Source organism: Rhinolophus hipposideros, assembly GCF_964194185.1.
Source record: "Rhinolophus hipposideros genome assembly, chromosome: 9".
NCBI classification, from domain to species: Eukaryota; Metazoa; Chordata; class Mammalia; order Chiroptera; family Rhinolophidae; genus Rhinolophus; species Rhinolophus hipposideros.
The window spans coordinates 91,523,808-91,547,401 of NC_138055.1; the positions used below are offsets into that span (position 1 = coordinate 91,523,808).

Below are 23,594 nucleotides of genomic sequence, written 5' to 3' on the forward strand. Positions count from 1 at the left end.
GGGTTATGGGAGACTGAGCCCTTCCATCACCAGCAATGTTCGCTCCACACAGTTCTGCTCTACAGGACAATTCGGGCAAATTATTCCTCAGTGTAAAAGTGCAAATGGGTTCCCTAATTTGAAAGGCCTGGGAACTGTGGCCCAGTGTTGGCCTTTCCCACCATGCAGTGGAGGACAGTGGAGGTTGTGGGTTCATCATATAGGATGCTAGGATCTCCAAAGCCCTCATTTTACAAGTGGGAATGTGACGGATGAGAGGTCAGGTGATGTCATAAGTTTACTCAGGGGCTCAGTGATGGAACCAGCTCCAGAACCCAGGCCCAACCAGTCCTTCTCCCAACATGCCACAGGTGTGCCTTGGACAATTAACGAGAGCAAGGTGATTAAACAAACAAACAAAACAGGCACAGGTGCAAAAGCGAAAGGTGACTGGGTGTGGAGGTTGTGGTCCTGTGGTTGGGCTGGGTTTTGAGTTCTTGCGGCAGAGGCTGGGGTGGGAACAGTCAACTTTTGGCCCTTGAGTGTCTCTGAAGGGCAGGCCTGGTGTGAGCCTTCCCCTTCCCCACAGGATTCCTGCCTGGAGGCTCCCCCAGCCCATTCCTGGCTGCTGGGGTGCCTGGTATTTTCCAGGACACAATTTTTAACACCTTAAGAGAGGCCCGAAGGGGAATCAGGATGTGTCGAGCTCAGATTGCCTTCCTCTGAGCTGGACGGGGTCTTAGGAAACTGCCTATCGTACACAGTCCTATCATTCAAGCGAAACATGAAACCCCAGCCCTGGGAGCCCTGGGAGTCAAACATGGTCACCAAGGACACCCCAGCCTGGGGAGAAGCCAAGGGCATTAGCCTGGGTGGCTCCAGACTGTTCTGCGGCTTGGATCAGCCCTTCCCCCACACCCACAGCACCACGCACCACTCCCCTCTCAGGAAACCCAGCCAGGCCCTCTGAAGATGCAGTATTCCCTGTGCTTACCTCGGGGTTCACTCTGCTGTGGAAACAGAATGCAACTTCCCAGGGTTCTGAGAAATAACTTTCCAAAGAGTGTCACCAGCTGCAGACGCCCCTGTCATAAACTGTCCTGCTCTAAGCCGCCTAGGGCATTTATCCCCACCCTCTTAGCTACTCATTACCCAGCTTAATTAGGCCAGGAAATGCTGTAGCAGAGGACACTCTCAGCAGGAGGCCAGGCTGGAGGAGAGATTCTCAGCAGCTCCATTTCCTGAGCTGGGGGCTGGGGAAGCCTGGAGAAGGACTGCCGGAGATGGCAGGGCTGTGTCCTCCAGCAAACAGCTGCTGGGAAAGAGGCCGAGATGCGTACATTTGCTCCCCAGGCCCTCCAGGGAGCTGAGGGTTGCACTTGTTTACGGAACAGTACCGGATCTGATAGCTTGGAAGTGCCTGCCCACCCCCTCCCTCACCCTCCTTTCTCAATTAACCACCTTCACCACCCTGCCCCCACGCTCTCCTAGGGAAGAGATTGCACCCTCAGTAACTACTTACAGTATTTCAGCCCAGTCCTCAACATAATCATCGCCAAAGACACAGTCTCCCGTTTTCAGCTAGTCCCTGACCTTCACCCTGAACTGCTTTGGTCATACGTGTGGCCATCTAGAACGCCCCAAAAAGAGTGTGCCAAGTTTCTTCTGAAGTTGAATGGGTTTGCTGCTCTAAAGCTGTGTGTGCTTCACCCATTTTTGGAGATTTCTGCTGCATGGTGGTGAAGGGGCTTAGCATGGTCTAGGGGTTAATAGCAGAGTCTCAAGTCCATCTCTGCTGTTGATTAATTCTGTGACCTTGGATAAGCTATTTCATCTTTCTGAGCCTCAGTTTCCTTAATTGCAAAAATAGAGATACTAATATCCACCTCTTGGGAGGTTGAGATAATCTATGTACCTCCTTATACCAGAAGCAGGCGAACATTCAGGAAGAAGCAGCTGACATCACCAATGTCAGGATATAGGTTAGGAGGCTTTGCCTCTGAGCCAGTGAGGAAGTCTGCAGTTACTGACTTCCCCCAACCCCATGCTTCTTTGAGGAAACCTCGAGAAGAGGGAAAATAATATTAATGAGTTTCCACTATTTATTGGGGGCATGTATGCTTACAATATTTCAATTAATCATTAAATTATCTGTTGAGGCTTCAGGATACAAATGAGTAAACTGAGACTGGAGAGGTGGGTAATAGCTAGTAAATTGCAGAGCAGATCATACAGTTGGGCTATAGGCAGATTCCTGGGTCTGGAAATGTCAGAACAACACCAGCCTGGAAGCAGAAGGTGACTGAACCTTAGCCTCCACGGTGTGGGTAATCTCCACCAGAGCGTTGCAAAATGTCAGAATGTCATCCAGAAATGACTGTCTGGCATGGCAATCTCTCCTCCTTGTGGGACACACATTCTCTGCCCTTTAAGCTCCAGAATTACTTGGTTCAATAGTCCCTGGTTTATGGTTTTATGCCTTGCTGTGTCCATTGTATCAGTGTTTTCTGAGAAAATGTACATTTCTTGAGAAGTGAACTTATTTTCCTCACCTGAAGGAAAACAAGTGATTCTTGGTTCTCAAATATCCAATAGTGCTGTGATACGGAAGTTTCGTCAGTAACTGACAAGTGTTCTCCCATTCCACCAAGAAAAAATAAAAACGTTCCACAGCAGGGTGGTGGTGGTGTGTGTGTGAGGAGGATGGGGGCCCCTTCGATTCAGTCCACACAGGGCACAGTCCACTCACCCGGACCCCTCCCTAGAGAAGCCCCGGGGCCTGGTTCTCCCAGGTACCCGAGGAAACCTGCCTTCCCTCTTCGTCAATCCTAGGAGCTGTACCACAGCCTCCCCCAAATCCTGCCCACTAGTTTCAGAGGCCAGTGGTCATGGCGCTCTTGGACTTAACTTGGCTGGTAAGGTGGTGCTCATTTGAAATCCATACAATCAAAGAAGTTTCTGGCTGAGCATACAGAGGCACAAAAATCTTGGCAGCCTAACCCTCGAGGGTTCCCGGCTTTGTCACTCTCTCTACTTGTGGCTTGAGATAAACGAATTTAGGGGTAAAAACAAATCATCGACTGTCCAGGATGCTGGAAAGGCTGTCAGGCAGAACCTCCGTGTGGCTCCAGGGAACAAAGTGAGTGCAGTTACATAGAGAGAATGCAGGCTTACCAGGCGGAAGTCCCCAACCACAGGAACTGTCAGCGCATCACCCTGTCTGGCCAAGGAAGCCAGGCCGTGCGGGTGGGGCTACAGGTGAAGGATGCCTGTGCCCGAGTGAGGTGCAAGCTTCCACCAGGCTTATCTTTACAAGGGTGCTGTGAAGTGGTCCTGAAAAGGCTGCGGGTGGAAGGAGGGAGCCCCTGCCACAGCACCAGGGGCCCATTTCCGACACATGGGAATTTCTCAGCAACATTTGGGGCACCTCTAAGGCCATGTACCATTCAGTCTGTACCCACCCCTCCTTCCCTCCCACCCACTGGCTGACTCCTACACAGGAGCAGGAGTGGGAGATGCAGCCTCCACCCTGCGCAGCTTGGGGTAACATCTGCTGCTGCCATTGTTTCTCCTTATTTTGGTGGTGGGATGGACCTAGGGGGAGTTCAGCAAAATCTCACCCCCAAAGAGCAGTTTGAAATACCCTCCTCCAAAGTAAATGGGAATAGCTGGAAACTCCCCTTGGCTTCCGAGTGGGGTTTTCAGGGTATCATTCCCATAGGGCGGGGGCTGCTGCTGGGGGGTAGGGAGGAGGGAGTACGGGTGACATTCAACCTCCTGGGCACCATCGCTTATTTGTTCTCTGGCTCCCCTGAGCCTAGCAAGACACGTGGCTAATGGATACAGTCACCTGCGTTCCTCCATTCCTTCTGGGTGTGTCCTTGTGCCACTTCTACCACCAGGCTTGCAGCAAAGCGCCCCTGAGTCTTGGGCGTGGGCTGACATTTGTCTCACCAAACATCTAAATGGTAGGCCATGGGGACTGAATCACACATACTACTGGGGCCAGCAGGGCTGTGGGTTCAAGCATTCACTTGTCGATCTGCTTAAGAAATGCCTCCAGCACCTTCCTGCCAGCCCCACTACTGAACACCAAGTTTCAAATGCCAGTTTGGGATAGAAGAAATCACAGGAAGACTCCATGAGCTTCATCATGTAATCATTCCGGAGATCCTGGTGTTGGGGATATGGTGGTAAGCAATTAGGACGGGCGGGCCCCTGCCCAGGCGGGGCGTGCAGCCTGGTGGGGCGTGAAGACTGAAGGCCGTGAGCCTTCAGCTATAATGATGCTCATGGGGGATCAATAAAAGGGAGTAGAAGCAGGATCACAGTACACGAGATTGGAGACGGTCAGGGAAGGCAGCTCTGAGGAAATGGCATTTAGGCTGAGATAAGCAGACAGTAGGCAGGACTGGCTCTGTCTGTTTACAGGTGGCTTTCAGAGCTAACGTTCTAAGACAATATGAGGCAACCCGTTCCAGAACTCAAGCTGTAACTCAGAGTTCTAGGTCTGGTCTTCCTAATGGTCCATTGAGTGGCCTGACCAGCAGCCCTCAATTTCCCCGAGGACCACGCTATCGGCCTGACTCAGAGGGGTAAGAGGAGATATGTTAAAAATGTTTTGAGATCCACAGACAAGACCTAACATGTTGTTATTATGAGTCACAACATGTTATTTCTAGTTTCCATCCACTCCGCGAAAAGAAGAGCCTTCTCAGAGCGGTCTCAGGTCCCTTCCTGGCTCAGCAGTCACTTCTTATTTCCACAGACACTTCTGGACTCCTTCATTCCCTTCTCATGGAGGAGCCTGCAAATCTACAGTGACTCCTGTTTCTGCTGTTCCTCCTTCATGTCATCTTTGTCAGAATTTTTGGTGACTTTTTCTTTTTTTAACAAGTAAACAAACAATAAAAATATTAGGAACAAATCAAGGCACCTCCTCTCCTGTCACTCCCTTTGCCCCTCCTCAGTCCATCATCACTGTCTACAATCCGAAGCACATGTCCCCTGTGTGGCCCTTCTCAGACACACATGCACAGCCACTGGCCTCATACCTTACTCTGATTTACCTTCCAGTATACGTGCTAATCTCTCTTGTTAGCTGCTTCACAGAGTGACTTAGTCTGGTATCATAATTTGTTTCATTGTTTCCTTACTGATGGATATTTGGGTACAGCCCCCCAAAACACACACCTTTTTTCCCCCTGCTATTACACATTCAGAGACTTCTTTACAAGGTGGATTGGATTTCAGACATGTATACTTTTTAGAAAATCTTTAACAGAGCAAGATGAGGAATCCAACACTGATAATACTGTTTTTGTTTTTCTTTGATTTAAGACTCATCTTTTGAATCACGGCCCATTTGGACCTGGGCCGGGCAACGTCATAGTGCAATGACCTTGGCCTCCAAGCCCAGCGCCCCTCCCAAGTCCCTGTCCATGATTGTCCTGGTCCTGGTGTACTGTGGTGATGAGTCATTGCCCTCTGAAAAGCCTGCCTCTGTCTCGGTGGACCAGGCTCACCACTTCTGGCTGGCATGCTCCTCCCTCCCACAGTGCGGGGGAGGGGGGAGTGCCTGCCACCCCCACCCCCCAGTTCTCTGTTTGCTCAGGAGCCCTCTGAACAAAGAGCTGGCTTAGTACTCAGGTCACCGCTTACCTCCAGGCCTCCAGCCCCCTCGCCCCTGGCAGGCTGCCCTCTGGGACTACCTGCTTCTGCTACAGCTCTCTCTGTCTGCCCGACCCTATTTGTCCATGTCCATGTCTTCTCTGAACCTCAACTTCTGAGGGAGCTTCCAGTGCTTCCTCCCTCCAGTGCTCTTCATTCTGCTGACTTTCTTTTCCTCACCATCTCAGGGCCTTTTGTTTCCCTGGCAATTCCTCCCTCTGGGTTCCGCCCCCCTCTCGCTCCCCTGGTGGTTTCTCAAGTCCCGAAACAGCCAGTCCTCCTGGTGATCCCTTTTCCAAACACTGTCCTCTGTAACCAGGTTGTGTAACACAAGATGAAGGAGAAGGTTGGCAATTATCTAATGAGTACACACAATGCAGACAGCCAATTAAAATACCCTTGACACAATGAGGCCCCTTCACTTTGTTTAATGCTGAGCTCCAAAGAGGTCTGCCCTTCACAAAATCTGTCACACCATCCAGAGAATTGGGGCGACAACAGTGAGAATTTCAGCAACTTCTCTATCTGGTTGCCATTTTGCAAAATAAAAGATATTTAAATATACCTGCAAACAAACAAAACACACAAAAACACGACTTTCTTATTGGTGAATAATTGTGCACTGAAATCCATTCTCAAAATAGAATCACTGTGGGAAGTGCTGTTTGCATGGGAACTTCAACCCCAGCATTTTATTCATAGATTTATTCTTTTGCAAAATACAGAACAGAATTGAGTATGCAGCTCTTGCAACCCCAGAGACCTTGACATTTTTCCCTCTTGTCTTGTTACAAAAGTACAAACCAGAGGAATCCCATGGAATAAAACACAGTAAGCACTGGTTAGTTGCTTAGGGCTGGTTAAAGATGGAAGCCATGTCCTTGGTTTCAACACACTTATTCTCTATTTGATAATGTCATTCAGAGAATATTTATTTAATATTCTACTTCAATAGTTTTAGAAAACAGTTTTAAGTGACTTCAGTTGTTTTCTTGAACTGACAACTAGATGTATTAGCTCGTTTTGTTTTAGAAAATAAATCAATAATCAGGTACTTTTATCAATTTAAAAAAGATTTCACCATTAATATTCAACTGGATTTAAAATATCTTTTTGGAAAATACTAATTTATAACATAGAGGCTGCCCTTTTTTTAAATAAGTAAAACTAACAAAAATATATTGGAACTTTTCCTGAAGTGCATTCTTTAAAACAGCGTCCTCTTTCTTCCTGTCCGTACCCTTGTTCTGTGTTATCAGCCCTGAGAATGGGATGTAGAAAAGAAATCCTTAAAGGAAAGCAAATATTCTTGCTTTTTTCTCTCACTCCCCCACCCCCCACTTAACCTACCCATTGAGGTGCCTTTCTAAATATGAACTTTAATTTCATAGATTTGGAGACCTAAGTTTTGGTTTCAGGCCCTAGCTCAACCCATTTATTGACTGTATGTCTTTGGGCTGGTGACTTTCCATCTACCAGCCTGTTTTCTCACCTGCTTAATGGAAACATAAACCACCACACTTTCCAAGGTTGTGGTGAAAAATAACCGAGACACCATATTTGTAAAGTTGCTTTAAAATGAAACACGGTAAGTCCCTGATACTAATGTGGATAAAATTACAACTACAGACTCTTTTTTTTCCCCTTTTCTTTTTATTTAAAGATTTATTGGGGAATATTGGAGAACAGTGTGTTTCTCCAGGGCCCATCAGCTCCAAGTTGTTGTCCTTCAATCTAGTTGTGGAGGGCGCAGCTCAGCTCCAAGTCCAGTCGCCGTTTTCAATCTTTAGTTGCAGGGGGCGCAGCCCACCATCCCATGCGGGAATTGAACTGGCAATCTTGTTGTTGAGAGCTCACGCACTAACCAACTGAGCTATCCTGCCGCCCCTCTGGAAGATCAGCGGCAGCTCGTTGTCTTCAATCTAGTTGTGGAGGGCACAGCTCACTGGCCCATGTGGGAATCAAACCGGCAACCCTGTCGTTCAGAGCTTGCGCTCCAACCAACTGAGCCATCTGGCCGCCCCACAAGTACAGTTTCTTTGTGAAATTGTGTGAGAAATAATATTCACAGATATGGGGAGGGGAAGATTTAAGCCCACATGACTTGTGAAATGAATTAAGAAAAATATCACAAAAGCGCTAATTTTCCATGTGAAAGAAAGGGTTTGGTAATCTTACAAAGAGCCTGCTTCCTATTTCTTACTTGTAAAAAACAAAGTCTTGGATTTATCTAGTCTCACAGATCTTCTGGACTAGCCAACACACCCAAAGTTAGGAAGCCAGACAGGGCACATCCAACAGAAACCCCCTTGTGAGAATCACCCAGAGGAGAAAAGAGTTCCCCCAGATGCCCTGGGCTTGGGGACACGCCTGTCCATTCTGTTTCTGTTCAGGGTCCCTCCTCTACAGTGCTTCCTTTACTCAAGGCACAGTCTGCGTGCACTGGAGAGGCACAATGGGTGGAACCTGAGCTAGGATATTCTGGACAAGTCTCAAAGCCTCTGTGTTACACCTTCCTGAACTATTCAATGAAGGTAACAATACCAACCTGGTAGAAAAAGTGTGAAGATTAAATAAGAATACATGATTAAAGACAGTTTATGAATGACATAGCATTTCACAAATTAAGCCATTATTATCATTATAGATAAATTTATTATTAGTTTGATTTAGTGTAGCATGAAGATCAGTCTTTGATGATGTTGCATTCTGGTTTTATTGTGGGTTGTTTGCTGTGCTCTGAGCAGTCAGAGGCACTGCCTTCATACTGAACATTAGGTATAAACTTTAGGTTTTAGGATTAAACTGCTCTCTCAGAAGCCAGAGGAAGCTACACCTGGTGTTGTAGACTTCTCTGGATTTTACTGAGCACCTCTTTAGCAAGGCTCCCTTCCCTTGCTTTTTTCATTGGTCCTGAAGACATTTTCTGAAATGGACGTTGCTTGCTCTCTAGCATTTTTCTTAATTGACCTCCTTGATGCCTTCCTAAATTAAATCATCACTCCTTCCGAAGCCAGTTTCTCTAAACAGCCTTTTTTAACATTGGACTTCCTGTTGAAGAAATTTCCCTTTTCTTCCTGCATCTCCTGTGTCTCTCCCGTTTGATTTCTCCTGTCCCTCATATAATCAATCTTCTTTTCCTTCCATCTTGGGTGTCATCATCCATCTCCCCCGTGCCTATCTTTGATCATGGGCTCCAAGGAAACAGTACCTTCAATCAAGTGGGATATTAACATTTCTAACCCCCACTTGACATTTTATAACTTTTTTCTCTGCTAAACATACAGAGGTTAAAATCCAATGCACAATCTATTTCTAGGGGAATTAGGTGGAAAGGGAGTTATTTCTCTAATAGTCTTTGTCCTCTTATTTCCAAAAAGAAGCAGCATTGTTTGAGAAAATTATCAACTTTTCCCTCCTCCCCAACATCAGGTAAATTGCATTTCTTCAGGAAATATACGCTTACAAGTGTTTATAAAAAGATAAACACACACCACACACACACACACACACACACACACACACACCTAAATGTGATGAACATTACCAAAGTCTTTTAGCCAAAGAAGCCAGTATCTTGCGATTGGAGAGGAGATGGAGAAGAAAGTAGAAAAGTATTTGCATGATGACAGTGCAAACGAAGAGAAAAGAAGATTGTGATGAGGTAAAGGAGAAGAATACAAGAAGAAGAAAAAGAAGAAAAGACCCTTCTTCAAAGGATTTTTTTTAACAAGGAAAAATTTGTTTCCATTTTGCTGGGTACAGAATTCTAGGTTGGCAATTTTTTTCTCTCTTTCTCAATACTTTAAATATTTTACTACACTCTCACCTTGCTTGCATGGTTTGAGGAGAAGTTGTAATTCTTATTTTTTTCTCTATAAGATTTTTTTCTGTCTTCTTTCAGGATTTTTTCTTTACTTTGATTTTCTTTTATTTTTTTATTTTTTTTAATTAATTAAATTTATTGGGGTGACAATTGTTAGTTTGATTTTCTATAATAAAAAATGATATGCCTAGATATAGTTTTTTGGGGGTCATTTATCCTGCTTGGTGTTCCCTGAGCTTCCTGAACCTGTGATTTGGTGTCTAACATTAATTTGGGGGAAGGTCTCAGTCATTATTGTTTCAAATATTTCTTCTGTTCCTTTCTCTCTTCTCCTTTGGGCATTCCATTATGTATATGTTACACCTTTGGTTGTTGTTCCAACCAAACAACAAGGGTTGTTGTGCCCTTGGATACTCTGCTCTGTTTTTTCCAGTCTTTGTTTTCTTTGCTTTTCAGTTTTCGAGGATTCTATTGAGAGATCCTCAAACTCAGAGATTCTTTCCTCAGCCTTGTCTAGTCTGTTAATAAGCCTATCAGAGGTACTCTTTATTTCTGTTACAGTGTTTTTTGATCTCTAGCATTTCTTTTTGGTTCTTTCTTAGGATTTCCATCTCTCTGCTCACGTTGCCCATCTATTTTTGCATGCTATCTACTTTCTCCATTAAAGCCCTTAGGTTATTAGTCATAGTTATTTTAAATTCTTGGTGTGATAATTCCAACATCTGCCATATCGGGTTCTGATGCTTGTCCCATCTCTTCAAATTGTGTTTTCATTCTTTTTCTTTTTGGTTTGCCTTGTAATATTTTTTTTGGTAGCTGGGTCAAAGGAACTGCTGTAAATAGGCCTTTAGGAATGTGGTGGTGGTGAAGTATGGGGAAAGGAAAGACATTCTGTAGACCTATGGTCAGGTCAGTCTATTACTGAGCCGGAAGCTCTGCACTGTGAACTTCACAGGTGTTTTTAATTTTTCCCTCTCCTCTTGGTTGGGGCAAGATGGCTAGAATGGTCTGGAGTTGGCTATTTCGCTTTCCTAGGAAGGTTAGGTTCTGATACTACCGTGTTTCCCCAAAAATAAGACCTAGCCGGACACTCAGCTCTAACGCATCTTTTGGAGCAAAAATTAATATAAGACCTAGTGTTATGTTATGTTATATTATATTATATTATATTATATTATATTATAGACCTGGTCTTATATTATAATAAAATAAGACTGGGTCTTATATTAATTTTTGCTCCAAAAGACACATTAGAGCTGATTGTCCGGTTAGGTCTTATTTTCAGGGAAACACGATACCTCAGCAGGTAAGGTTTAGATTAACTAGTTTCCCTTGAGGGCAGGCCTTGTTAAAAAGGATGGAGTGCTCTAGCTATCTCACAATGGTTCTTTCCCTCTCCCCCTGCCAGAAGCACGAGGGGATCTTTCCTTATTTACTATGGGAATTTGGTTGAGCTCCTGGAGGTAAATCTCACAATATATTCGGGGCCACCCTAAGACTGGGTCTTTTTGGAGTTTTTAACTCAGACTTGTGCCTATTGAGCCTCCAAAAATTCATTGATTACATTTCAGGTTTTCCTATCCCAACACTGATTTCCAGGGTGGTTTCTGCCTTACATCTCTACTCCTGTAAGCTTGTCTTCGCCTGTTCTGTCTCTCCAATCTTGGAAGTAGTGGTTTGCCCCATGTCCTCTCTCGTGTATCTAAGAAGAATTGTTGATTTTTCAGTCTGTTCAGCTTTTTACTTGTTGTTAGGACAGAGCAGCCACTCCCAAGCTCCTTCCATGCAGAACTGGAAATCAAAGTCTGGTTCCATTTTCCCATTGAGGTAAAAATCAACTCAGTTCTTAGCCTATAAATTCTTGCTTGTGTCTCTGTTGTTTCTGCATTATCTTGAGATGTTTTAGACTCACTTTGTTTTTGCTGTTGTCGTAAGGTATTTTAGCTCAGTTTGAGTGCAAGGTGTAACTACATATGTATTAACTAATGTCAGTTCACTTGTTATCAAAAAGTTTTCTTCATCGTGCCTTAAGTTTTGCTTCTTCTCTGCTCTAACTCTTAGTTTTACAGGATTTATTAAATCCCCTATCTATCCAAAATTAAAGTATACAATATATTTAGTGTTTAGGAAGAGAGGAAAAAGATATGTGTGGTCTGCATCACAGTACAAGAGGTGGATTTATGTTTGTGTTTGCTTCCCCTCTGTGCCTGTCCAAACCAACTATGGATAACACAAGCCGAGAAAGAATTGGCCGAAAGGTGGTCTCTAGAAGAACCAGGCTTGGAAAATGGGCAAAACCTAAGTCTGTCCATGTACCCAGGAAAACCATCCAGGACCCACCTCAATAACAGTCTGGCTGAGGGGTGGCCAGTTATCTCAGTTGGTTGGAGTGTGGTGCTAATAACACCAAGGTTGCTGGTTCGATCCCCATATGGACCATTGTGAGCTGAGCCGTCCTTAAAAAACAACAACAATAAACAATCTGGCTAATAAACCACAGTGGGCACCGCCTCTAGGGGACACCTGCCTCCATTTCTGTGCCTCATCTCTACCCATCTCTATATCTCTGTGGCACTCTCTCCAGATTCAAAGACTTGGGCTAAAACAGATTATATACCCTGTGGGAAGAGGGAATGCTGGTTCAGACTTCCATAGTGGAAGGCAGGGTCCTTCATCCCACCAGGACTCCTTCACTGAAAAAGACTCACAAATAGGATGGAGTTTGGGAGTAGGCAACCCAAGCTATGACCCAAGTCCATGGTAGCCCACCCTATCATTGCCCAGTATCCACATGCAACCTCTTCCTCTATGTAACACTTCCTAGGAGGAGCTCTTGAGAGCCGTATTCCTCCCTGTCCATGTTGTCCTGCAACAATCCTACTTCCCTTGAAGGAAAGAGGGCTCAATGACCCAGCCAACACTTCAACTCCCCCTTTTTCTTGTTTGTCTGATAACACAAGGAGACAATGTACCAGGCAGCTTCCATTTCAATATGTCTCTTAGTGGAAGCATTCTTCCCATGGGTACTAAAACCTCTAAACCAGCAGAGAACAGATTCATGGGAGTATGAAGCAAAAAAATAAGTTGTGAATGGGTCACTGGGTGTAACTTGGCCCACTTCCATCTCCTGGTTCTTAGCTCTGTGTGTTTTGACTATGGGAAGGGCCAAACCATGTATTGGTCTTTGGTTCAGAGCATCTGCTACATACTACAACATAGCACCCCAATCTCTGAAAGTGCTATGTCTTTGGTAGCCTGTGCCACACCACTGTTGTGTAAGACTTCTGGGTAATGAGGTATATGGAAAGTCTACTGAATCTCATGACAGTACTACATTGCTTATTTCTTCCACTGTAAAATAATGTTAGCAAGATACTTTGGGGATGTCTTAAGGCATTCATTACCTTCATAGTTTTTATGTTAGCAGACTCAAGAAAAGCAAATACCAATCCAGGATAAATGTCCATTCCAATGAGGACAAATAGAGCCATGATGACAGGGGTCTAATGTAGTAAAGCTGTCATCAGGTGGATGGCTGGTCTCCTCATTGAATAGAACCATAACAGAGAGTTGCTGTGTCTGCAGATTGGGCTCATGGCAGTGGTACGGGTCAGGCAGGTCAGCCTTGGTAAGAGGAAGCTCGTGTTCTTGAGACTATATGTGATCTCCAATCCTGCCACCATGACCCTGTGCCCCAGAGCCCATTGTGCAAGCCCTGGGCTTATGAAGAGAGGGGCTCCCTGACATCCATAGAGAAGATCATCTTGCCTACCTGATTGAAAGCCTTTTGTGAAGTGGAGGCCTTATGATAAGAATTTACATGGGGTGCAGACAAACCGCCCAGCAACACTTACCTCCTTGGGTTATTGAGAGGAGTCAATGAGCCAGGAAGTGTGAAATGCACAGACACACAGCTTGTACTCAGTGGCCGGCAGTTAGTGTTACTAAAGAACAGAATATGTACATGGTTATATATCATATAAATACAACCTGAAACCATGCTGGAAAATATACTGTTTGTATAGTGCATAAAACAACACTCAAAACAGGCTATAAATACAAAGAAACCCTGTTTCTTTTCTAGGAAAACTTTTAGTAAATTCGATCAACTCCAACGCTAGTTACTTTAATAGAATTTAAAAAAAAGGTATTTTCATTTTGAAAAACAAAATCACATCATCAGGTTAAGTGTTGTGGTTGTCTAGAACTTTCCGATTGTATCATATTCATGGGTATATGTAAATTATAGCAAAGTTTATTAGAGTGACACAGAAAACCACAAAAGGGAAAGTATGATTTTTTTCAAAGGGAATTACTTTGTAAGTTAATAATTTCCTTTTGTATAATTCTTTTCACCCTAATGACCTAAAACTGGTAACAACTGTGATCAGCGCTTTACAAAATGGGCAATAAATTTCATTACTAACCCAATTGGTATTTATTGCATAAGACATTGTGTGGATCGTGGGTCAGGACAGAAAAGAAGATTGTTCCGGCTTTTGTAGCACTCCAGTCCTGTGTGGATGAAGCACGGTATGCTGCTGACAGAGACGCATATACAGAGCAATACCACCAAGGACTGAGGCACCCTACACATACCATGGGTGAGCATTCTCAGTGTCCTCCCCTTTCATTCTGAGCAGCTGCCTGCTTTCTGAGAGAGAGGGACTGCTCTAAGTGCGGGGGTGTGAGGGGAAGGGTTGGTGTGGGCAAAGGCTGAGCCCAGGCACGCAGCACAGCTTGCAGCGTGGACACAAGTAGTCCTGCTTGAAGGAGAGGGTCGGCTGAGCTGCCAGCGCAGTAGCAGGAAATGAAGAGATTGATGCAGGATGAAGGTCTTAAGGTCACACCACATGGCAAGGACAGAGCTTGTCAAGAAAACTACAAGTCCACACTCCCAGGGTGCTAACATTACTGGGAGAGCCTACTTCTTGCTATCTCATAAATCATGGAATTTCCCAGATAAATAAACTCATTTAATTACTCTCTGCTGCTGTCAGTAAACCGGTACATTTTCCCAGAGAGAGTTTCCTAGTCTTATCACAAATCCTAGAGGTTGGAAACCTAAATGACACTCACTAACTACAAACAGAGGAAATGTCAGTTTGAAACCCCGACAATGTGCAGCACTTTTCTCCATCTGCCCCTAGAAACCTCCCAGGCGTTTCCCTTTCATCCTAACTCTGGCTTGCCACATAACTGCAGGTTCCTGTCCACAATGTTGTGCGTTTGTGTGCGTGGCGTGCGTGTGGGTGCTACTCGCAACACCTTGAGCACCCAAGGTTTGTGGATCTTAACTCCCCCACGAACGTATCATGGCAGCAGCCACATAATGGGTTCCCAATGAACACCTGGTTACCATTTGAGAAAACTTTATGGGTAAAGATGCCCTTGAGTGCTATTTCTTTGTTCTCTGCTTCTGGTTGCCTTCCGTGGAGGCCCCTGCTCTCTTGTTACTGTTCCCAGTACTTGCCATTCAGCCTAGAAAGACCCCATGCCTTGTCTCCCACACAAGCCAGCCATGCACCACGAGTTTCACTTCCAAGAGTCTGTTGTTACTTTTGAAGTGTGACATGGGGCCTAAGCTTTTCTGCCTCCCTCCACTGACGCCTAAAATCTAACCACGAGAGGTTCATTCACCTGTACTCAGCATGTTATTTTCCTGATACCCTTTTTAAAGGTTTTTTCCTTGAGCAGCAAAGAGCACTGTGTCAGGAATCCAGTGGTTCGTTCCCCTGGAAAACCCTGAGACCCATGAGGTCTCTAGCGGTGCAGAGAAAAGCTTAGAGCCTATGGCTCTTGTAAGACTCCAGTAAATTCTTAGCCAGGAGCCCTCTTTCTTCATGGATTCTGTCTGTAAGAAGACACAGAGAAGGCTTATTTTCCAGCTACAAAAGATTTTTATGAGAAGCCAGTGAAACAAAATTTAAAATTATCCTCATTATTGAAATGAAAAACAATCCTATACTTTATACCTTAGTCCCTGCACCTTAGTATGCATACATTTATCAGGAAATTTACAACCAGTGATTTTAGAGAAAGGAGGAGCAGTAGGGCAGGGAGGCAGAGAGAGTAGGAAGAAGCAGTGAGATCAAGTGGGGCCTGGAAAGTGAAGATAGGCCCTGACCCGGATGATTGTGAGCCTTGGTCCTAGGACCTAGTGCACACCTGCACTCCCCACGAAGTTGTTGCCTCACAGATCCTGCAAGGCCATTCTTTTGTGTACTGAGACCCTCCTAAACACCTCCAGCTAGGCCCAGAGCTAAATCCTGGAGTCTCAAAGACACAGCCCCTGCCCCGAAGAGCTTACTATTTAAAGGAAACAAGGAATGTGAACAGTAACAATATGGTATTACATGTCTACTAGTGTAAGTTCACAAAGGGGATGCTTTTGCCACTGGGAGCAAAAGCGTCCAGGAAGGCCTCGTGGGTGAGGCATTTGGGTAGAATGCTGAACGGTGAATAAGAGGCAGGTTAGACAAGGTGACTGCGGAGAGCTCTCAAGGCAGAGCATTCAAGACCAGAACACACAGTCTATTGTGGAGATGCCCTCACGCTTGTGGAGGGGAGGCCGGAGATCAGGCCAGAATGGTTGGCTGGAAACTTTGTGAAGACTCTTGTATGCCTTGCTAGGGGCTTAGGTTTAGCTCTTGGGAGATAGGCAATCATGCAAGATTTTAAGCAAGGGGGTATGGTGTCAGATTTGCATTTTTGAAAGATCCCTTTGGTGTCTACAAGGAAGATATGCCGTAAAAGGGAACAGTATCTGTGCATGAATGCCACTCATGGGCGACGTCCCAGGAAAGGCAGCCATAGAGGCAGAGCACTGAGGGCTGGAATGAGAGGGAGAGGCACTGATTGATTTACAGCTTACTGATCGCCCAGCACCTCTTCATGTTCTAGGCCCTGAAAACAGACCGTACTTTGCAGTGATGTAGAGTCATGCAAAGGTGTTTTTTTTCAGGGATGGGGATGGTGAAGACTCAGGCATGCTTCTGTGCTGAAAGGGGAGAACGAGTGGAGCAGGATTTGAATAACGCCTAGGAGCCAGGTAGGCAGAAGAGAGAAACACGTATTAACAAATCCTTTGGGACAAAACTCTTTAGAAAACATTCATGCTCAGAGTGAGAAGTGTCTGGGCTCAGCACTGACTCATGGCATGGTCTCTGTGGAGCAGATACTCCAAGGTCTCAGGTGTGACCTTCCCAGGGAGCATTGACCTGGGCTCCTGGGCCTCACGAAGCCCAGTCTCCCCAAAACTGGGGAAGTAATGCCTGGTGTCAATCCCATTTCACTTTTGCACCACTACATCTGAGAGAGGTGAGAATGCCCTCTTTCATTGGGAGGCAAAGCGCATCTCTCTTGGAAGGAAAGATGAGAGCTGTGGCTCTCAGTGGGAAGCCACGTCCTAGAAGACCTGTGCTACTCGGCTCTGACCGCCTCATGTGCTCTCACCTCTCTTCCCGTGCCTGTTACTGCATTGTCAGCCTTTATTGACTGGACAAGCAATAATTTATTTTCCCTTCCGAGACAATAAGCTTCCTCAATGCCAAAATAGACTTGATCATCTTGGCATCTCCTCCAGGGCCTGCATCCCAGTGTGCAGTCAAGAAGGCCAAGCTTAGAGATGAATCAATGTGTGCTGCTTACCTAGTCCCAGACTCCATTGCCTCTTCCCTGGATTAGGAAAACAACCTGATAGTTGGAAGTGTATCTCTAGTCTGGCCTCTCTCCCTGCTGTTCACCACATGAAGGAGAGACCAGAGTGACCTTTCTAATATACAAATCCTATTACATCTCTTCCGGCCCCAAACCCTTTGAATGTTCACAATTCCTCCTGGAATGACTTCTAAACTCAACCTGACCAGCAAGGTGCTGTATCTGGCTGGCTTATCCCTTAGACATCCTCCCACCCCACCCTCTGCTACCATCTCAAGCTCAGGTCCCAATAATGCCTTTAGTTCACCAAATGCATCCTGCTGTCTTTATTGCTTCTGGTGCTTCACGTGTGCTAGCAACACCCTTCAATGCTCCTCTCTCCATTACACCTACATAATTCCTTCAGGTCGAAATTATTGTCTTGCTTTTGCCTTCACTAACCTTCCCACAGGAGGTTAGATGCCCCTCTACTCCGTTTTCGCAGTGCTCTGTGCTTCCCTTCAAGGCACTTGTCACTGGATAATAATTACCTGTTGACTCATCTGTGTCTTCTATTCAACTGCAGATCCTCTGAGGGCCAGACGTGTCGTCTCGTTCACCAGGATAACCTCAGAGCACAGCGCAATGCCCGACACTCTACCAAGTATGGAATAAATGAGTGGATTCTGGAAGAGCTGAAAGAAAGTAATAGCTGCCAGCAGAAAGGGAGATGAAGGAGAATAAAAGAGAAGTAAAGGATATAATTGAGAGCCCATGGGTAAATGAAATAGGGGTACAGATGAAGCACAGTAGATCTGGGGGAGCATTCTAAGAGTTTTGTTTAGACATGTTAATCTTTAGGTCCCTGTGACATATTTGAGTAGAAATGACTAATAGGAAGTTGGAAATCAGGATCGGCAGAGAGGGCAAGCTGAAGCTAGAGCCTTAAGAGTTATGGCAGCAGAGAGGGAGTGAGGACCTATAGGAGGGGTGGGTTGTGCTCCCAGAGGGAGGGGCAGGGACAAACTTGAAGGGCAGAAAGAGAGAGGGAGGGTTCCAGGACTAAGGCAAGAATACTGGTTTTAGGTCAAGGCGGTCTTGGGCGTACTGACAGGGCAATAGGAGAGTGGTGGGTAGGAAATGAAACGCCGCCCCCAATGGTGGGAGGGGCTGGGTGTGGGCACAGGTGGCAAGATCAGCTCTGCAAAGGAGTAAGGACACCCCTTCTTCCTCTGAGAAAGGCAGGAAGAAAGAACGGATGAAGAAACAGATGTGACAGATGTTGGGGGAAGACAGCCAAGGCAGTTCACGCCTGACAACCTCTGTGCAATTGAAGGTCATCTCAGTTACGAGTCTGGGAGTCTAGCGCTGGCCCTCCCAGTGACCGGCTGAGTGGCCTTGGGCTGCTCACAGAGTTCATCTGCCCAGCCCCAGAGTGCTTTGTAAACAACCCCCTCCAACCTGATAATTCAACAACCACCTTTATGGACACTTTTCATTTCTATAAAAATATTTATTTGACACACAACATAAATTTTAGCCATGCTATCTAAACCCTGAAGAAGCCGGCTTGCCTTCTTACTGAAGCAGAGCGAGTTGAGGGGACAGTGAAAAAGGAACAAAGGAGTGTGCCCATCTCACAGCTGAAGTGCACTAGCCTTGCTATTCAGAGAAGCGTTTAACACTCATACTAGCAAGAGGTTAAGTACTGACTACACAGTTTATTAATTCTTATTCTCTCCAGTGAAGAACTCTACATGTAAACATTTAATCGTGGATTAATTCGCAGAACAAAAATGTAGTAAGCACCTGCTCTGTGCCAGGCACTAACATGTGTTAAGGAGTCTACAGAGATGAATAAGAAACCAACCTGCACTACAAAGCCACGTGAGGGTGTCAGAGCACAGCGCTGTTCCGCAGAAATAGAATGTGGACCACATATATTATACAAGCTATAAGTTTCCAGTAGCCATGGGAAAAAAAGGAATCAGGTGAAATTTACTTTTAATGTTTTCTCACACTCTATATATAAAATATCATTTCAACATGTAACAAATGTTTTTAAATTATTAATAGATGTTTTGTGATGATGATGATGATGATGATAAACCGTCAAATCCTGTGGTATTTTACACCGACAGTACATCTCAGTTCGGACCAGCCAAGTTGCAAGCGGCTCCTGCCTACTCTATTGGTCAGCACAGTTTTAATGTCTCTAAATTTTAAGGTGAATGTCAAAAAGGGACTTCCGGGTAACCCGTATATGCACCGTCTCCGCTGGTGCCTGTCAGAGGCTGCGTGAAGCAAGGGCAGCACGGCAGGCAACTGTTTGTTCAGAGTCACTCGTGACGGAGAAGGAAGGTCTTTAGAACCCCACTCCATACTCACCCTGACCCGGCACACAGCCAGAGGCAGAACCTTAACCTCAGGCTGTTCAACAAACAATTACCGAACCAAACTTCCTCCCTAGGGGATAGAAGCAAAGATAGTTAGTGTCTTTCTGTTTGGGACCCAAAGTCACCACAAAGTGGTGAGGCTGTTTGTTCCATGCCTTAGAAGTTCAGTTACAAATGACTTGCAGCTGTGGAACTGGTTTCAGGCCTCCTCAGGTCTCATTGGCTGGCCACCCCCTCATCCTCACTGTCACTGTTTTACTCACTGAGGTGGACATCTGGGATTTTCTTCTTATTTGCCCAGCATCCTCTCTTTTGCAGAACTGCCCCACACCACTACTCACATTTCATCTAATTTTGATGGGGTTGTCAATCTCAGGGGCCTTCCCCACTCCCACCACGCAGGTCGGCATTTGACCCATCCCCAGCCAATCGGATGCCCTCTCCTAGGAATTTAAATATTGAGCAGAAACAGAGGGGCTGAAGGCAAGTTACAACCAGAACCCAAGATCCACCTAAGTGCCTGAGACCTGTCCTTTTAAGGCTTGGTAGTTCAATTCTTCCTTTGATTCTGTGAGCTATCCTTTCTACATCTATTTCTCCTTTTTTCCCCCCTTAGGTTAGCTGAATTCCATTTCTGTTGCTTATAACCATGAATCCTGATACAAAATTTTAACCTCAGCTTCATATATATACATATACACATACACATACACATACACATACATATACATGAGTTCCGACAATTAACTTCATGAACTCATCCTAGAAAAAGTGCTACACACCTCATTGCTGAATATCACTATGGTCATCTTCGAAGTACAAAGGTGATATCACAAATATCACCCTCAAAGTCCTCCCCTTGGGAAGCTATGCACCGACACGAGTGTCTAGTCCACCCTTCAAAGCAGTTTTAGAACTCTTTTTCTGGAATGGCCATCAGAGCTGTCGTCGTATTACCCTTGACATCCTGAATGTCATCCAAATGTCTTCCTTTCAATATTTGCTTTATCTTCCGGTAAAGAAAGAAGTCACTGGGGGCCAGATCAGGTGAGTAGGGAGGGCGTTCCAATACAGTTATTTGTTTACTGGCTGAAAACTCCCTGACAGGCAGTGCCGTGTGAGCTGGTGCATTGTCGTGACGCACGAGCCATGAATTGTTGGCGAAAAGTTCAGGTCGTCTAACTTTTTCACGCAGCCTTTTCAGCACTCCCAAATAGGAAACTTGGTTAACTGTTCAGTTGGTACAAATTCATAATGAACAACCCCTCTGTTATCAAAAAAGGTTAGCAACATGGTTGCAACTAGTTCTTGAACTTCATCAGACATCCTACATGTATATGTTTGACTTCTGTCGTATATATGCATGTATGCATGTATGTATGCATGTATGTATGTATGTATGCATGTATGTATCATTTCCCTTTTTAAAACTATGCTAGGGGCCGGCCCGGTGGCTCAGGCAGTTAGAGCTCCATGCTCCTAACTCCGAAGGCTGCCGGTTCAATTCCCACATGGGCCAGTGGGCTCTCAACCACAAGGTTGCCAGTTCAATGCCTCAAGTCCCGCAAGGGATGGTGGGCAGTGCCCCCTGCAACTAAGATTGAACACAGCACCTTGAGCCGAGCTGCCGCTGAGCTCCCGGATGGCTCAGTTGGTTGGAATGCGTCCTTTCAACCACAAGGTTGCCAGTTCGACTCCCGCAAGGGATGGTGGGCTGCGCCCCCTACAACTAGAAAACAGCAACTGGACCTGGAGCTGAGCTGCGCCCTCCACAACTAAGATTGAAAGGACAACAACTTGACTTGGAAAAAAGGCCTGGAAGTACACACTGTTCCCCAATAAAGTCCTGTTCCCCTTCCCCAATAAAATCTTAAAAAAAAAAAAAAAACTATGCTAAATATAAGCTTTTCAAGGTTAGCAGCTAGGTGGTTTTGTTTTGTTTTTTGAAACAAGGATCATTGGAAGTTTCCTATGCCTCACCATACTCCAAAATCAGTATGTGTCAGGTGAAATCACACCAGCTGCTACCTCAGGGCTCAGCAGCCAAATGGCCAGCGGGATCCTGGCCAGCAGCCACCTTGACTCTCATTCCCTTGTGGAGAGAGAGAGTCTGCCCTTTATGCCACGTCTTACAGCAGTTTGCATGGGTGTTGTTCAGCTCTTTTCCTCCTATTGAGGGACTGAACTTTTTATATTTTATGTACTCCCTTTCAGCAAAAACAGATGGATGATGAGGTGAATAACATACTCTTAGAAGAAAGGTATTATTATACAAGAATATTCTTTGGGCCTCAAACCATTGTGTGATGCAATCACTGGGAAATCATGGATTTGTTTTGCTTCAGAAATAGTGCATTTCCTTCGCTAGGAAAAGGTAAATATTCTATTTTAAGTGTTATATTTACCTGAGAGTATGAGGGATTACACAAATTAAAATTCTGTTTATTTAACCCGCTCCCCAAATATACATAGGGTACTTGGAAAGAGCAGAGGGAAGTTGAGGAATATTATGTCAGTAACCAGATACTGCACATTACTTTGTAGAAATATTTGTCTCTATATATTTTGATCTGTGATATTGTGGTCAACGGCATAAAAACAACAAGAAAAAGAGAGAATATAACACTTCTGAAGTATGGCAATATGTGTCATCACAGTGGCTGTGTAGGAGATGTGGCCACATGACTTTACAATAAACATCCACACAGGAAACCAGAACGTGGTTTTAATCATAAGAAAGATAAGTTGTCTTTTAAAGTTTGATGGCAAGTTGGGAATCAGGAAACCTGATTTTTTTCCAGTTCATGTGCTGCCACTTACCACCTGAGACCTTGGTGATGGTACGAAAGCCCCTTATGCCCAACCAGAAAGCAGAAGCAATACGTGGACTCAGGTTGGGTACATGTTGCCAACCAAGTAGGTAAGAACACGGGTCTTGAGTCAGACCTGCAGGTCTGGCTCCGCTCTCTGAACGTCTTTCCTTCCTGAACTCAGAGTCTTCAGCTGTCCTGGTATCATAGGGGTTATTAAATAAAGGCAACATAATTAAGGCACCTAGCATGGTGTTCACACTTGATAAATGCTAGTTCCTTTTCCTTTTTATTTTTTTGGTTAAAACTTGAAATTCACATAATGTGTTTTCTCGAAAATAAGCCCGAGTCAAGATTTCAGCTAGACGGATGCATTTTGTACGTTATGACGATGTTCCAGAAGATGACATGACTGTATTTGAATAAATGTAGATTGTTGTACATGAAAAGATAAGACATCCCCTGAAAATAAGCCCTAATGGAGCAAAAATTAATATAAGACTCGGTCTTATTTTCGGGGAAACACGGTATTTTACTTTACCCAACTTGATTTAAAAGTATAAAAGAAATATATATATATTTTATAATTATATATATTACAATTATACACACACACACACACACACACACACACGGAGGGTGCCAGAAAAATGTATACACATTTTAAGAAAAGAAAACTGTATGAAAATTACGCTGATGGTAACCACTTTGAGCACCTCTTGTATTTGCAGAAGTCAAATGTGACTTGGATTCATCTTTTGTTATCGGTATATATTGAGTATTACAATTTTAACACAGTTGTTTCCTTTCTTAAAATGTGTATAACCTCTGTATATATATGACAAATGAAAGTAGAATATGAAATCAGGGAGAGGCTGGCTAGAATTCCCACTGGGCACTGGGAAGGCTCTGGCCTCAGCGGCCCACTTACAGGGAAAGGGTTACTGCTAAGAAGTCAGTAGAGTAAGTAAGTAAGTAGAGTCAGGTGATCTGGCTCAACACTTAGGACACACATAACCATAGCTAAACATCAGAGACATTTTATTGCGAAAAGATAACACTTGACCCTTGCTGCTGCAACCGGAGAGATTGTTACCTAATGGAATGGGGGGGTCCTGTGTGATGCAGAAGATCCTCCTGAAAGCTGGGGGCCTGTAAGACCCCTCACACTCCACAGCTTCACACCCAACACATTTGCTTTACAGAATTCTCTAGCATTTCTACAATATAAATTGTGAACAGGAACAGCTGGAAATAGAAAAACAATTGATAGAG

General features: G+C 44.8%; 1 protein-coding gene across 4 annotated transcripts in view; it reads right to left on the reverse strand.

Annotated features, from left to right (window-relative positions):
* ADA2 (adenosine deaminase 2) overlaps positions 1-1,338 on the reverse strand; it is a 58,011-nt gene extending 56,673 nt beyond the window's left edge. The window contains exon 1 of one of the 4 annotated variants that reach the window (XM_081059875.1): positions 974-1,338. The gene's annotated coding sequence lies outside the window, so the exon portion shown is untranslated. The remainder of the gene's footprint in view (positions 1-973) is intronic. The other 3 variants (XM_081059873.1, XM_081059876.1, XM_081059877.1) reach the window with 3 other exon arrangements.
* Positions 1,339-23,594: the final 22,256 nt, after the last annotated feature.